Genomic DNA, 15,306 nt, shown 5'->3' on the forward strand with positions numbered 1-15,306 from the left:
CTTCAGTTCCTGGTCTCTCGGATCTGCCTGGGAGGACTGGGGTGGTGGGGGTTGAGGGGTGGTTTTGCAGGAAATGCGGTCTGCCCAGGTGAGACGCGTGGCGTTCTTGCTGCCATTCTGCCGGCTTGTAGAAGGCGACCGGGAAGCCGTCGGGCTGCGTCCGCTGGCTGTGCTTGGTTCATCGCAGCGGGAAAGCCGCGACGTAGTCGGAGGAGAGAGAGCGTTCCTCGGGGTCGCTAGTTTGCGGCCCCGTCCCTTGCAGTTCCCCGTTCCGGTCATATGAGGGCCTCCGCAGAGAATGCAGCTGGGGGTACATGAGGGCACATCTTCCTTGGGGTCGGACTGCCCGCAGCGAGGGCACTAGTTGGATCTTGGGTGGACACACACATCCGCCCGGTGGCCTGGGACGCGGCAGTTCGTGCAGGCGTCTATATGCCCTCGGTAAGGTGTGCACCGGTGGAGGGCGCCTCCATAAAGAACGGCCCATGGGACAGGGCCAGCACAGAAAGTGATTAAAATCAAACGCGTGGCGCCCATTCGGCGAGCGTCCACGATGAGGGCGTCTGGGTTGCCGGTGATAAGATCTTGCAGGAGCTGCGTTGGGGTCTCGTTCCAGTACGCATTGGAGATGACTCCGCGTACCGCTCCGTCCGGCGGGGCTATGTAAGGTGCGACGGCGTAGTCCGTGCCTTGGTATTTTATGGTGGTCACTCGAACCAGAGAGAGCGCGTCATCTTTTAGGGGCGTACTCAGGGTGCATGTGTTGTTGAGTGGGTGTACCCTGAGTTGGGTACGCGTTGGTTCGTGGAGCTGGGACGCCGCTTGAAGAATGGCCTCCCGTAGTTATCGGGGTGGAAGCAGGTCCAGCTGCAGGCCGCCTCTTGATCTAAACACGACTTTGTAGTCCGCAGCAGGAAGCGGCGGCTGGTGCCGCGAACGCTGCGCAGCTGAGCGCGTTGCTTTCAGGTGCGCCGATTTGTCAGGGCATGCAGGCTTGGGGGTACTGATAGCAGAGGCTGCGGCCTCCTGGCGTCTGGTTGTTGAAGGGACGTCCTTGGAGCGGGCAGCCACACCAAGTATGTGAGTCCAGTCCCTTGGGTCATAGTCGCGGGGGTTAATAACTTCTCTCTGCACCTGCACCTCCATGCTGGCGTTGGTGGCGGAAGCGTCGTCGGAGTAGGCCTAACTCCCAGCGGAGCGAGGCCTAGCTCAGGCTAAGCGGTCACAGAGGGAATGGGGGGCCGTGGGTGCCCGAAAAATGGCGTAGTCGTGCCACAAACTGATAGCGTATGGCGCTCACCTTCACAGATCAGTGGGTGGTGAAATGTGGGCCGATGATGCTGGCGACTGGTGAATTCCGTCGGTTTTGTGTGGAGCCGATATGGGGTGCGTCCATACTTCACGGCCCCCTAGCGGGAACTCAAGTGGACAAAGGGGTCAAATGCAATAGTAACGCTGATAGCGAGAGGTGAAAAATTCAGGGCGGCACTTTGTTGACCTAAAGTGCCGTGAGCCGAAAGCCTTAAGTGCGGTGTTGGTGCTTGTGTCACTGATTTGTGGCTAAGATGTTAATTAACCACACAATCGTTTGTGAATATTACACGCTGGAGACACTTGAGTGCGTCTGGGAGGGATCCGTCTGATTCGACGCCTTTCTGCAAACACTCTCCAGCGTCCTAGATAAGGAGAACTACATATGCGTTGGCAGGAAGTAGCGTAGCCATTAGCACGCTCGGCGGCGGAACGGAAGAATGGTGGTTCGAATCGCATCTTGCACAAAGATTTTTTTCTGGTTTGACTAGAAAAGCGTGACACCTCTGCTGACAACATTCTGTCGAGAACGATGAGGCATTAAAGTCTTTCGCTTTAAAAAAATATGGCGTGCCATGCAGCAAAAACAGCGGTTCAGGCTGAGCGCACTGCCCTACCAAGGGAGGAGCGGCTGATCGCGGTGTCACGTAAACCCTCAATTGCGGCGAAGGAAGCAGAAGATTTTGGACGCTCCTCAAGCCGCTAAGCACCCAGCGAGGCAATGGGCGAGGGAAAGAATAGAACCAGCCAATTCTTCTGGCTGCTGTCGATGTGCGGCCGCCACCATTTATAAGCCGCCGAAGATTATGTATTTTCTGCAATGCAATCCATGCTTTCGATGGTGAGATAGACTAAAGATTTTTGTTTAACAGGCTGCGCTGCCTTGCATCTGCGTTCGAGTCACGTGAGAATCGTGACGTCATTTGGCCTGCATATATTTGACTGTAATAAACAGACGGGCGTCTTTCGCTCTGGACTTGGACACGGACCTCGCTGCTTCTCGATGCGTCTCCGCTCGGTTGGAACGCTCACCCCGATAGCGGCCGGACGGCGCTACGACATGGTGTCAGAAATATAAAGCTGGGACCTGGGAGAGAAGAAAAGCGTCGAGAGATGGACGGAGCCAAAATCCTTACAACACCGGGCCTTCAACAGCCACCACCGTTGGACTTCGACAATACATCGCAGTGGCCGGCATGGATTCAGCATTTCGATCACTATCGCGTTGCATCGGGCCTCGACGATTGCTCAGAGGAAGCACAAGTACGAACGCTTCTCTACTCTATGGGACGGCAAGCTCGGGATATTTTTGCCATTTTCGGTCTCTCAGACGAGGAATCGAAGAAGTTGGACGTCGTCAAAGAGAAGTTCGACACATATTTCATACAAGAGTTCAACGTCGTGTACGAGAGCACTTGCTTTGACAAGCACATCAAATGCCCGGTGAGTCAGTAGACCAGTTCCTGATGGCGTTGCATGTTTTAGCAGACCGGTGCGATTTTGGCGTATTTAAGCAACGACTTTTCAGAGACAGGTTCGTCGTCGGACTGACAGACGAAAAACTCTCAGGGTCGCTACAGATGGACTGTAAGCTGTCTCTTTCGCCTGCCGTTGCAAAAGCACGCCTTAAAGAGACGGTTCAGCAGCAGAAGGAACCCCTTCGCAACTCCACGGCAGATCAAGCCTCGAGGGCAGCTCTTCCCTGTGAAAATGTGACAGTTGGCTCCGCAGCAACAGTCGACGCCGTAACAAAAAGCCTCAACGCGGGAACGCCAGCTCTTCAGTGCGTCATGACAGACGCTGCATCTACTGCGGTAACTCCCTGCACCCACGAACATTGTGCCCAGCGAGGACAGTGAAGTGCAATTACTGAGGCGAAAAGGGACACTTTGCTAAAGCGTGCATCAAAAAGATTTCCACGGGCAACCAACGCAAGGTACGAGTTTCTTACACGGGACAAATTTTAGTGGGAGATATTGGAACGCCAGGTGTAAAAGCGCGATATATTCAAGTATGTGTTAACTCTATTCCAGTGTTTGCAAAAGTTGATACGGGGGCCGAAGTTACCGTGCTTCCGTCATCTTTTCCTAGCCTCCCTGTTAAATTAACGAGAGCAAACGAGGTTTTGTCAGGCGCGAGTGGTTCACGCCTCAATGTTTTGGGCAAATTAGAGGCAGAAATCGCTTTGAAGGGGAAACGTTCTCGCCAAACACGTAATGTCGTCAGCCCGCTACGACATGTTCTTCTCGGTTTGCCCGCTCTGGAGGCACTAGGAGCCGGGACGTTTGTCGATTCAGTCGCGCAGAAGAGTTCTACCGGTGGCGTTCCTGGCCCAGAAGTTTGCAGTAACCTGGGCGCAATCCCAGGAGAGTATCAGATTCGGCTCCGCCCAGACACGGTTCCGTATGCTATAACTGCTCCACGCAGAGTTACAATTCCGCTTTTAACTCGAAAAATGGAGCGAAGTGGTGTGCCGGCATAGTGTCAGAGGTAAAGCGGAGTGGGGATGTCAGGATCTGTGTAGACCTTACACAACTGAATAAGTGCGTTCTACGAGAGAAGTTCGCCCTTCCCTCAGTGGATCAAGCTCTAGGTTCTATAGCCGGTGCAAAACTTTTTTCTAAACTGGACGCAAATACTGGTTTCTATCAAGTACGCCTAAGCAAGGCTTCGGAGGAATTTACTACCTTCATTACTCCGTTCGGGCGGTACTGTTTCACCAGGTTACCTTTCGGAATTACTTTAGCACTTGAGTATTTCCAGAAAAGAAAGTCCAAAATCCTGGAAGGCATGCCTGAAGTCGTCAACGTAATGAACGACGCTTTAGTCTTTAGAAACAATAAGCAACAACATGATTCTAGACTTGCAAAGGTCTTGACCAGGTTGGCAGAATTCAACGTTACGTTAAACAAATCCAAGTGTGTCTCGGCGTTAAGAGGCCCACTTTTTTAGGTCATGTTCTAAGTGAGGAAGGCGTACAACCCGATCCAGCTAAGGTAAATGCTGTGAAAGAAATGAAGCCACCAAGCAATGTAGCGGAATTGCGCAGCGTTCTGGGCATGGCAAACCTTTTGGGGCGCTTCTTGCCGCACCTTGCTCACACTACAGCTCCTTTGCGCGAACTTTTGCGTAAAGATAGGGCCTGGATATGGGGATAGCGCAGAACGCTGCGTTCGAAAGTGTAAAATATCTTATCTGCTTCGCGAAATGCATGGCTTTGAACGACCCTCGCCTTCCCATGATTCTATCGACGCAGTCCTTTCTCAAGCGCAACGGAGCGGTGAGCGACGCCCAGTAGCGTTCGCCTCGTGTTCCCTCACGAAAACTGAGGAGCGCTATGCGCAGATAGAAAAGGAGGCCTTAGCCTTGACTTGGGCTGCCGGAAGATTCAATGAATACCTCAGAGGTCTGGACATACTCTTCGAAACGGACCTTAAGCCTCTTGTTTCCTTACTAGATAAAATGCCCGTTGATACGGTCCCGCCAAGAATTTAGTGGTTCAGATTGCGGCTCATGCGCTATCGTTTTGAGGTAGTCTATGTTCCGGGAAAACACATAGCCACTGCCGACGCTCTTTCGCGAGTGCCAATCACTGGAGACAAGCGAATAGCCGGAGAACTGACTGTGTTTGAAGTTTCTTCCTATGCAAAATCGTGCATTGAGGGACTGGTAACCGGAGATAATTTCCTGAAAAGAGTGAGAAAGGCTCAAGAAAGCGATGCAGTTTGCAAAGCCCTCCGGTTGTTGTGGCGCCAAGGCTGGCAAGAAAAACCGAGGCTTCCTTCCCATCCAGCCCCTTATTGTCAAGAGCGCGCTTTTATAGTTGAAGGCAACGGGTTGCTCTTAAAAGGAACCGGACTCGTAGTTCCTCACTCCCTGAGAAAAGAAGTGCTAGAGAAGTTGCATGACGGGCATCAAGGCATTTCTAGAAGCCGAGCATTGGCTAAAGAGTTGGTTTGGTGGCCAAGCCTTAGCGAACAACTTGCGCAGCAGGTGAACGATGGTGAAACTTGCGCGCAATGTGCTACTCAGAATGCAGAGCCGTTGATGCCCACGGCTGCTACGAATTTTACATCGGAAAGAGTTGGTGTTGACTTGTGCGTTATCAATAATCGCCACTATTTAGTGCTGGTCGATTATCTGTCTCGCTAGCCGCAAATTGCGCTTTTGCCTTCAACTACAGCTCTAACCGTTATAGAAAGGATGAAGAGCATTTTTGCTCGTCGTGGCATTCCGGAAACAGTAGTTGCAGATAATGGACCGCAATTTGCATGCTCTGAGCTTGAAACTTTTGCTGTTGAGTATGGCTCCGGTCACGTGACTGTAAGCCCAAGGCACCCGCAAGCTAACGGGGAAGTGGAAAGATTGGTGCAAACAATCAAGCGTCTTATACTTAAATCGAAAGACCTCGCCCCATACAGGGCGACACCAGGAGTGCTGGGCTACAGCAGAGTGTCGAACCGGAATTTTTTTCTGGTTCGCTTCGGGTTCGGGTTCACGCCTTTCGGGTTCAGTTCCGGGTTCGGCTCCAGAGGGACATTCCGTTCCGGTTCGAACCGGTTCGGACCGTATCAAAGCGGTTCAAACGGGTTCAAACTAGGGGTGTGCGAATATTCGAAATTTTCGAATACAATTCGAATATTATATTTTTAGTATTTGTATTCGATCCGAAATCCAAGTGTTCGTGTTGTTTCGAATATACGACACGACGCGAATATTCGTATCTAGCCGAATATTCTATTGCGAGCACCGGCATTCATTTCGGTCCGCAAGTCCTATTGACAGAAACATAACATGGCGGCGCCCAGAGCAATGCGTAACGTTGGGCCATGCAGTAGCGGACTGCACTGCTGAACTTCTTTGTGGCTATACCTGCGAAGCTCGCATAGTCAGAGCTGTGCACGAAATACCTCTCAATACGAGCCAGTTCAGTGTCAATTGAGAGGGCATTTTCTGTGGCTGGAGAAGTCGTTTCAGCTAGAAGGGAACTACTTCTGCCTAACCATGTGGAGCAGCCGGTTTTCCTTCACGACAACCTTAAATTATGTTCATCCCAGCAACGCGCTTTTGTGCTTATGGCAAGCTAGCCTTGATCAATGCTGTGTACTAGCCATCTTCTCTGATATTTCCATTATTTTAAGAACAATGTTCGAGACTGATACTTTTTGTGCAGCCACACAAACGTTTTGTGCTCATTTCATCACTGATAGTTGAACTGTGATGTTCTTTGGTGCTGAAATAAATGTTTTGTAGTGGTTAAATGCGTCTGTCCTTGATTATTCGATATTCTATTCCGTATTCGGAACCAAGTATTCGTATTCGATTCGTATTCGAAAAATTTGATATTCGCACACCCCTAGTTCAAACTGGTTCAGGACAAAAAGAAATATAATTTAGATGGGCTTCAATCAACCTTGCTATTCTGTTTACTTTTTTGGCACATCAATATGCAAAATAAAAAATCCAAAAATTTGTTTACAAGAACGGAAAACTGGGCTAGTTGGTAAGCGTTCATGCTTAAGAAGCGCAGTAAACAGGACAAAAGGAAGACGAGGGTCGCAGAACGCGCCCTCTACGTTCCCGCGCACTACTGAGAAACGAAGGTGTCATGCATCGGCACCTACATACAGACAGAGACCCTTCCGTCGCACCGAAACCAACTTGCCAGTCCTCTCCCCCCCTCCCTCCTTTACTACATGGTAAGAAAATGTTCGAAAATCACTCCAGTGCCCATCCGCCCCCAACGAGAGCCTCATGGAAGCACTGGCTCTCCCTAACATCCAAAGCTTACCAAACATATTTTGTTCAAATCACGTCTTCGACACCACCTTTGTGACTGACGTTATATATCCCGAGTCCCTATCATAGGTCGGTATTTTCAAAAACACAGCTAATCGTGGCTTCTCGCTAGTACAGGGAGAAATGACGACATTGGCTTATTATTATGACGCCAGCCTCTTTCCTTCAGATAAAAAGAGTACGATAAAAAAAAAACACGCTCGGATGGGTTGAAAACGTTCCGTCTTTGCACGGACACAAATTGGCAACATCTTCGTAGCGACGTTGCGCTGCAACGTTCTTACATGTGCAGCATTGTGCAAGGAAAAAGATATACTTGCACTGCATAGAACGTTTGTGACTTTTCCTGGGGCGTTATCAAAGGCAGCCTTTGCGTCAACAGAATTTTTTTCGCCCTTGACAGAAAGTGGTTAATCTGGCGTGAGCCATTTGTCTACCAACTTGTTTCAGGGATTTATTTTCTAAACTATAAACAACGCCTTTTTGGCAGCTGTGGTTAATAGGCGACTAAGTGCTCGCCTGTCTTTTCTGGATATGCTCGCGAGAAAACTATGCTGATTCATTGGGTTTTCTCTATTTTCGCTGTTCCTTGGGATACATATACGGCCTCTCCACAAGGCAGATGACAAATCTTGCGATCGGTCATTACTTCCTCTCTCCATACAGCTACAGCCTTACCTAGACTTTCTTGGTACCAGTGTATTAAACCGAACTCAGCGTATGTACAGTCGAGCCCACTTTAACGGCCGCAGATATGACGAACGCTCGTTTATTACGCGCGGGTGCGGTGCTACACTGAAAATTTGCAAAAGGGCAACGGAAATTCGTCGCAGATACAACGAACAACTCTGCCACACCACTTGGCTATAGCGAATGAGGAGGCGCGGTAAACTACCTTCGAAGTTTAAGAGGTCGTGCTTCCACTAAGCACACAGATGAAAGAGCGCCTCTCAACCTTCACGACACCACCCTAGAAAGAACATGTCGACCCAGAAATGCAACTAAAAGGCGGCACTGCCGTGCGCAGCGCTAACCGGAAACTCCGGTGTCCGGTAACACTGTAAACGGCAAAGTAAACACGATAACGATATGCTATCACTCTCTATTGAAACAGTAAGTAACCGCCGGCCAAGCCCGCGTCGATGGCCTACGAGGGCAATAATTGCCTACGTGTTCGCCGGCTGGGCAAAGCCTCCTAAATAGAAGAAGCGCGGTGCGCGCGAGATGGGGTATCGTCGAAGGCGAGGCTACTGACCATGGCCGTGGATGAACTTACAGCAGAGATTTGAGAATTTTGAAATCCTTGCTGGCTATGCTGGTCACGTGGTATACGTAGCCTACCCAGTTGGCTCCACCTTTTGCGCTGATACCACGTGCAGGCAGCGCCGTACAGCCGGCAGTGCAACTGACGCACTCTGCGCCACAAGCGCCGCGCTACTTTCTTCGCCCCATCAGCACAGGAACGACAAAAGCAGCTCTAAAACACACGTGACCAGACGCATGTAGATTTCTGGCTACGCTCTGTTAACCCATAGCTGGCCAGATGTTTCCTCGGACAACTACGTTCCTGCGGACCACAGAATCGCAGAAGCGCCTCCTCTGACGAAGACGTCGAACACGAACTACGAGCACTCCCCAGTAATGTTATTTATGTGGCCGACCTGCCACCACTTGTCGTGTACACTTCATCCAAGATTAGTTATACCCCATCCCTAAATTTGATAGTTGGCAGCAAGGGCCTCAACGAGGATTAAATGACCGCTCTAGATAGCCTCGAAAGAGCCACGGCAGGCTCTGCTTTGCACAAGTAGGCACGCATAACGCAGTTTTATAAGAAATAAACGCCACTTTTAGCGACCTTAGTATTTTTGGCTGTTGTACGAAGATTGGATTATTAGGGTTTAACATCCCAAAGCGACTCAGGCTATCGAGGTACGACGTAGTGAAGGGCTTCGGAAATTTCGGCCACCTGGGGTTCTTTAATGTGCACTGACATCGCACAGTACACGGGTCTGTAGAATTCCTCCTCCGTCGAAATTCGGCGTGACCGTCAGTTTCCTTATAAGTGGGCTCGACTGCAGTTTCAATCGGCCACAAAAACCTTTTTCACGCTTCAGACATGGACCTTACGCGTTAGGACGTACCTTCGGGCCAAGGGGACGTTTGTGCCGTGGTCAGTGATTTTCTGCCTGCGCGAGCAACGACAAACCATTGAGCAATAAAATGATAATTTTGTCGATATGCTGTGTTCTTTTGGAACATACTTAAGCAGCTTCTTAAAAGACCCATTGACATCATGCATTTCAATATAACAGTTATGTCTGCGATGAAAAACGCCGGAATTCCGTGCGAACTCTTCATGTTCATAGGACCGTTTAGCGTGTGGAAGACCTGCATGACGATGAACACGCAGAACCGCCGCGTTCAACGAAGTCACTGTTCAGACAACAGTGCTCTTTAACACGGGAGGAATATGCTGGGCAAGTTCAACCTGCTGAGTGGTTCCCCTTTCTTGACGTGTGCACACACTGGAGTTTTCATGTGCGGGAAAGGGAGCTATGGGAGCTATGGGAAAGGCAGCTCTCGGGGCGTGAGGCCTTATGCCAAAATCGCTGAAATTCTACGCGGTCAAGTAAAGCACGAGGAGGGTCACAGAGGTTTCAAATGCAACAACCACAAAAAGAAGCCTCGAAGATGGCCGAGTAGCCTAAGGCATCTATCTCTAAACGGAGCTTTTCTGTTGCGCCGCCACTCCTACGATTCCCACTGTGGGTCGAGGTTAGAGTATGCATACTGTTTTAGTTGTTCTTTTTACTGCGCTAGCAGTATAGCCTCCTCTCTCAGAAAAAAAACCGCGCTGTGTGTATGTGTGTGTGTGTGTGGGGGGGGGGGGGTGCTTGCCTGCAGCCTCCACCCTTGATGCACATTCCGGTGGGCGCACATCCATGCACTCACTGGTAAAAATGCACCTTCAACAACTTTCATCCATCTCCCCCTTTCCTTTCCTCCGCCATTTGCTTTCCTCAAAAACGACTATCACAACATTGTTGGGTCCTCGCGCTAATATTTCATATATTTGTGGTAAATGACGCAAAGAAAGGAAAGATATTCTCAATCGGTGCTGAAAGGACTATAGACACTCAGTTTTATTGCGTGTTTTCTTCTTTGAAATGATGCCCTAGGTATTAGAATACATTGATCACCGTGTGGCATTCGCCTACTGCCGCTACATAATTGCGAAAAGAATTTAGTCTCCCATGCTGTTTCGGTTTCATCAACTGAATGATGGCTGTGACATGTGGTTTAACATTAGGTCACGTGAGGCGCGGAAAAACTAATAAAAAAGCTGATATGTTGGTTTGACTCACTATAGCACTTAAATCAGCCTGATTAAAGATCTAGAATTACAACGAACGACGTATCAGCAGTTATGTTGCCGTTATTTGCACCTCACGTGACCTAAATTCCACTACACGTCACAGGCATCGTTCTGTTGATGAAACCAGAACAGGGTTAAGATGAAATTCAAATATAAATATTTTATTATGTGTAGGCGAATACCACAGAGCGCTCCATGTACACCAATGTGTAACGCATCATTTGAATGAAGAAAGCACGCAAGCAAAAATTTGGTGTCTATAGTCCCTTGTTGAGTTCGAGCAGTCCTAACAATTTGATTAAAACGTTACGCAAATACGTAAAAGGGGAGGAGTAATAGCTCAATATTTCACATAAACCTAACGTACAAGTCTTCAGAACTGGCGGTAGTACATTACAGAATCGTCAATTAGGCTTCTTCCCAGGCGCCAGACTTCTTATAAGTTTTCTGTCACATACGTATACTTGGTGCCATTTTCGCACTTTCCAGCGCAGACAGCTATGGGTGGGTAAATCTACACGCTAGATCATCTCGTTTTGTTCAAAAAAAAAAGTGTGCCTGGATGCAAAAAAGTGGGGCTGAACCTAGTCCCGAACCGGTTCGGAACGGTTCCTTTGAATTGTTTCGGTTCGGGTTCAGTTCCAAGATGGCGAAAAAAATATGGGTTCGGTTCGGTTCCGTTTCCGAGTGAAAATTCGGGTTCGATTCCGGTTTTGGGGTTCGGGTTCGGTTCCGGTTCGACACCCTGGGCTACAGTCCTGCAGAAATCCTGAGGGGTCGACGCCTAAGGACTCCCGTTCCGATGGCACCTCAGGTGCGGGGCCCATCACAGAGTAGAATGACTGATGTTACAGCTAAGGATCATTCGAATCGAAAATTGCAGGCGCGTTACTACAACAAACGCCATCGTGCTAGAGATCTCGTTCGGTTGAATGTCGGTGATCATGTATGGGTTCAAGACTTGAAAACCAGGGCCACAGTAGTTTGTGCTGCAGCTACCCCGCAGTCCTTCGTAGTACGCACAGAACAAGGTGCTCTGTTGCGCCGTAATCGACGAATGTTAAACCGCTTGCCAATTGTTGGGAAAGCAAAAGGAAGTTATGTGATCCCCAATGACCATTTTCAGGAGGAGCCAGGTGAGTCAGACAGGGACGCGCCTGCCAGTGTAAACAGCTGTCCGGCCGAGGCAAAAGCCGAACGCCAGGTGCCTTCGGCTCCTGTCACGGTGGCCAGGTCGGGAAGAGAAGTTCGCCCTCCCGTTCGCTGGGGATATGGTGAGTAATCTTTTGTGTGTGTGTGTGTGCGCGTTCTCAGGCTGAGCCATGCGGAGTGTTTTTTTTTTTTTTTTTTGAACAGAACAAAGCTGTTGTTACCTGGTTGTAAAGTTCGCACATTTTCCTGTGAAATAGTTAGTGCCTCAAATGTGATAACGGGATTTTCGATGTTATCCAAAAAAGGGGATGTGCTGAAATGCGTCTGCGTTCGAGTCACGTGAGAACCATGACTTCATTGGGCATGTATATTTTTGGCTGCAATAAATAGACGGGCGTCTTTCGCTCTGGACTTGGACACGGACCTCGCTGCTTCTCGATGCGTCTCCGCTCGGTTGGAACGCTCACCCCGATAGCGGCCGGACGCCGCTACGACACAGGCAGTGCGTAATTGGGACCCAAATTCAGATTTTACCACTCTTCATCTTTGGTTACAGAAGTGAAAGCTTTCATTGAAAGCGTTCAAAAATAGCATCACCATATATATGCTGTCACTACAGGCATAACCACTGTTTTCGTTTTTATTCGGTTGTTTGTCATAGTATTTGTCCAATTGTACATAAATGTTCAATATGAAATTACTGCAGTTCAGTGTTAACCAACTACTCTGTATTTCCATCTTGCTTTGTGTTTTTTTTTCATGCGCTGAATGTCTTGTGCTCTGGAATGGGAGCAAGAAGGGCGCAGACTCCTTGTCAGGCATCTATTTGCCTTTTAGTCTACGCCTTACGCAGATGCACCACTGAATTGTCTGAATAAACACTTTGTATTTGACTTTCACTTTGAAACGCTCGCGACACAAGGAAGGTAGAAGCGACTGAGCGCCACTCACAAGTTCCACGTGTGAGTGGCGCTCATTCCAGTCGACCTTTCTTGTGTCTTTGCGTGTTTCGCGCATTTAACCAGTAGTGAAAAGTTATCAAGTAGTCCAACAAGGCATTCTTTAACGCTGAATTTGAGCTCCTCCTGTAAGGAAACAAAATATTGATATCTGCGGTCACGTGTGTATTAATAGCACCAATCGCTGCTGAAATGGACGGACCCTCCTATGAGGGCGATGCCGCTTTGCCGTTGCGTTGCTTCATGGTATTACTGTTGCTACGGAATAGACGTCAAAACAGGAGTTGGCGTATCACTTTGAGACCAAGACTGAACGGAAGAAGAAAAAAAGAGACGTACACGAAAGCAGATTTTTTCGCTGGCTATCCAGGCTGAGCCTCCTCGCAACTAAGTTTCGCGAGGAAAAAAAATGCATAAAAGCAGAAGCTTGCTTTCTAGGAGTTCCACTATACAGGAGCCACAAAGATCCACCTGCTTCTTCTAATAACATTCTTCTATTGCGGTCTTGCTGCGTTCATGCTGCAAATAATCCAGGAATCACGAGCCGAGAGGCTCATGAACGAAAGAAGCTGGCTGCACAGACACATCTGGCAAAGTCAGTGAAGACGTTATAAGCATGGACGTGAGGCACAACAGGGAAGCTGCCTTTCCTCTCGTAACAAATGGCACTGAGGGGATGAAGCTTGCGGCCGCTAGTGGAGAGGAGAGCGTGTAAGTGGAGAGCTTATTTTCTGGATCGAGCACAGTTTCTCCTTAAGTTACGTGGGGCAATCGATGTCAGAGATCAAGACATATGTGTGGAAGCGGCGGAGCGCGTAACTGCGTAGCGAGGTTCGAGGCAAGGCAGATGGGTCTCCCGGTGTAGGTGCCACGTCTTCTGTTTCCTTGGGGACCCAAGGAGGTGTGCGCCCCGGAACTTCTCTGCTTGCTGCTACACACTTCCTTCATAAAGAGTCCGATGGTGGATCGCGGCTCCTGAACTCTATGTGCAGACGGTGCAGAATTTGATAACCAGCAAAGAGGCATTGGGCCTGCCTTGCAAAGGACTCTCGTGGATTTCGCTGCTAGCAGGTCAGGAAGGACCGAAACCTGGTAATGCTCTAGAAGCCCCGATGATTGACGTGAATTAAGATAGGCGTGTTGGTGTACGCAAGTAAAATCAAAGGAGGTGTAGTCTCTTCACGAAAGCACTAGGATGCACTTTCAAATTGCCACTTTGTATCCCGGAATCACTCCAAGACTTTCGTAGATTACACTCGGCCAAGTTTACAAGCATTATTTGGAGCCGTAAATGGCCGACTAAAAACAGTTTTCTGGAGTGCTAGCTTCAGTGTCGACCGAGTAGAACGCAGGAACAGCAGCCTAAGGGGGCGAAACAGCAGCAGAAGTAACGAAATCTAAACAATTCCTGCCAAGAAGGCTCTCCCGAATGACATATCCGATGGTGCCACTATGCATACTGCATTTAACTGCAGTTTCCTTTCAAGGTGATCAGTTCCTAAGCAATGCATTCCAACAAGAATTACAAATCAGCCCGAATTACCTGTAATAAATTACGTTACAGAGTTTTTGTGTTATGTGTGCAAATGTTCGTGTTACTCTTTTTGTACGTTTTTACGTGTTAAGCCCCACCACAGCAAAGACCTCAAGAGCAAGGTTGTAAGTAAATAAATAAAATAAAATAAACAGGAGTGAAAAGGGAGTGGAGTTTAGGAGGTCTGCGGCGCACAAGTGACAGGTTGTTGGGTGCGGATACACTGTTAGAGATAATGTCCTGTCATTAGGCGGTCCTGGAGCAGTCTCATGTGCTTGACACCTGCGGTCATCAGCGTTCGAAATTGAACCCCCTCTCTCGGGTCAGGATTCTGGGAACGCCCTTATTTCGGCGCCGCCGTAGAGCGAACGAATCGCCGCGCACCCGGAAATCGAAGACAGGGGGTAATTAGACGCACTCACCTCGTTTTTTCAATCAGCGGACGTTTACGCCGAGTCACTACCACTTGCCCTGCTTTGAGTCCGAACTTCAGCATTAGTCGGAATGCACTCTGATCGCCGAGCGAAAAAGTTACGCAAGCTAAATATAAAACGTGCAAAAAACTCGCTACAACAAGTCTTAATTGTCACAGTTTGCACTCCGCGGACCACAGCGGTCTGTAAGGGTTGTGTCAAACCAAACGCAGTTCAATTGCTGCATCTAGCTGATAGCCTTTGCTGCCCTAGCAAGTATTCAAGTGTGTGGACTCACGGAGCAGCTTATGCATGCCTGCGGGCTTGGATATCGACAAACTCTATACACAGTGTATAGCAAAGTAATGATTCAAAATTCAAGCATCAGAGTCCATCGACATCGCATAAATATTCACAAATACCCGATGCATTCCACATGTATTCTGGATGAATTCCGCACGTACACACTTTTTCGCTGCGTCTCACTAGTGCTCCAATGCCAGCAGCCTAGATAGCTTTTTTTTTTTGCCTCTAAAGGGTAAAGGGCGAGATAAAGACAGCACACAGATGAAGGAAAGACAGGACGCGCGCTTGATATGGAAGATTTACACAGATGCATGGGTTGGACCTGGAGAAACAGATCGGAAAGGACCCGCTGTAGAAGAAAGGGAATGCAGTAAAACGGCCCAGGGTCAGGTTGTTGCGTAGCTTGTAGAAAGTGAAGTGCAGAAAAAATACAGCGCACAGTGCTCTGCGGCC

The 15,306-nt window shown here is 49.0% G+C and overlaps 1 pseudogene; it reads left to right on the forward strand.

Annotated features, from left to right (window-relative positions):
- The first annotated feature begins 2,306 nt into the window (after positions 1 to 2,306).
- On the forward strand, positions 2,307 to 4,609 carry LOC149337555 (uncharacterized; annotated as a pseudogene).
- The last annotated feature ends 10,697 nt before the right edge of the window (positions 4,610 to 15,306 follow it).

This window comes from Amblyomma mixtum, chromosome 7, assembly GCF_055824585.1.
Source record: "Amblyomma mixtum isolate Tamu chromosome 7, ASM5582458v1, whole genome shotgun sequence".
Taxonomy (NCBI): domain Eukaryota; kingdom Metazoa; phylum Arthropoda; class Arachnida; order Ixodida; family Ixodidae; genus Amblyomma; species Amblyomma mixtum.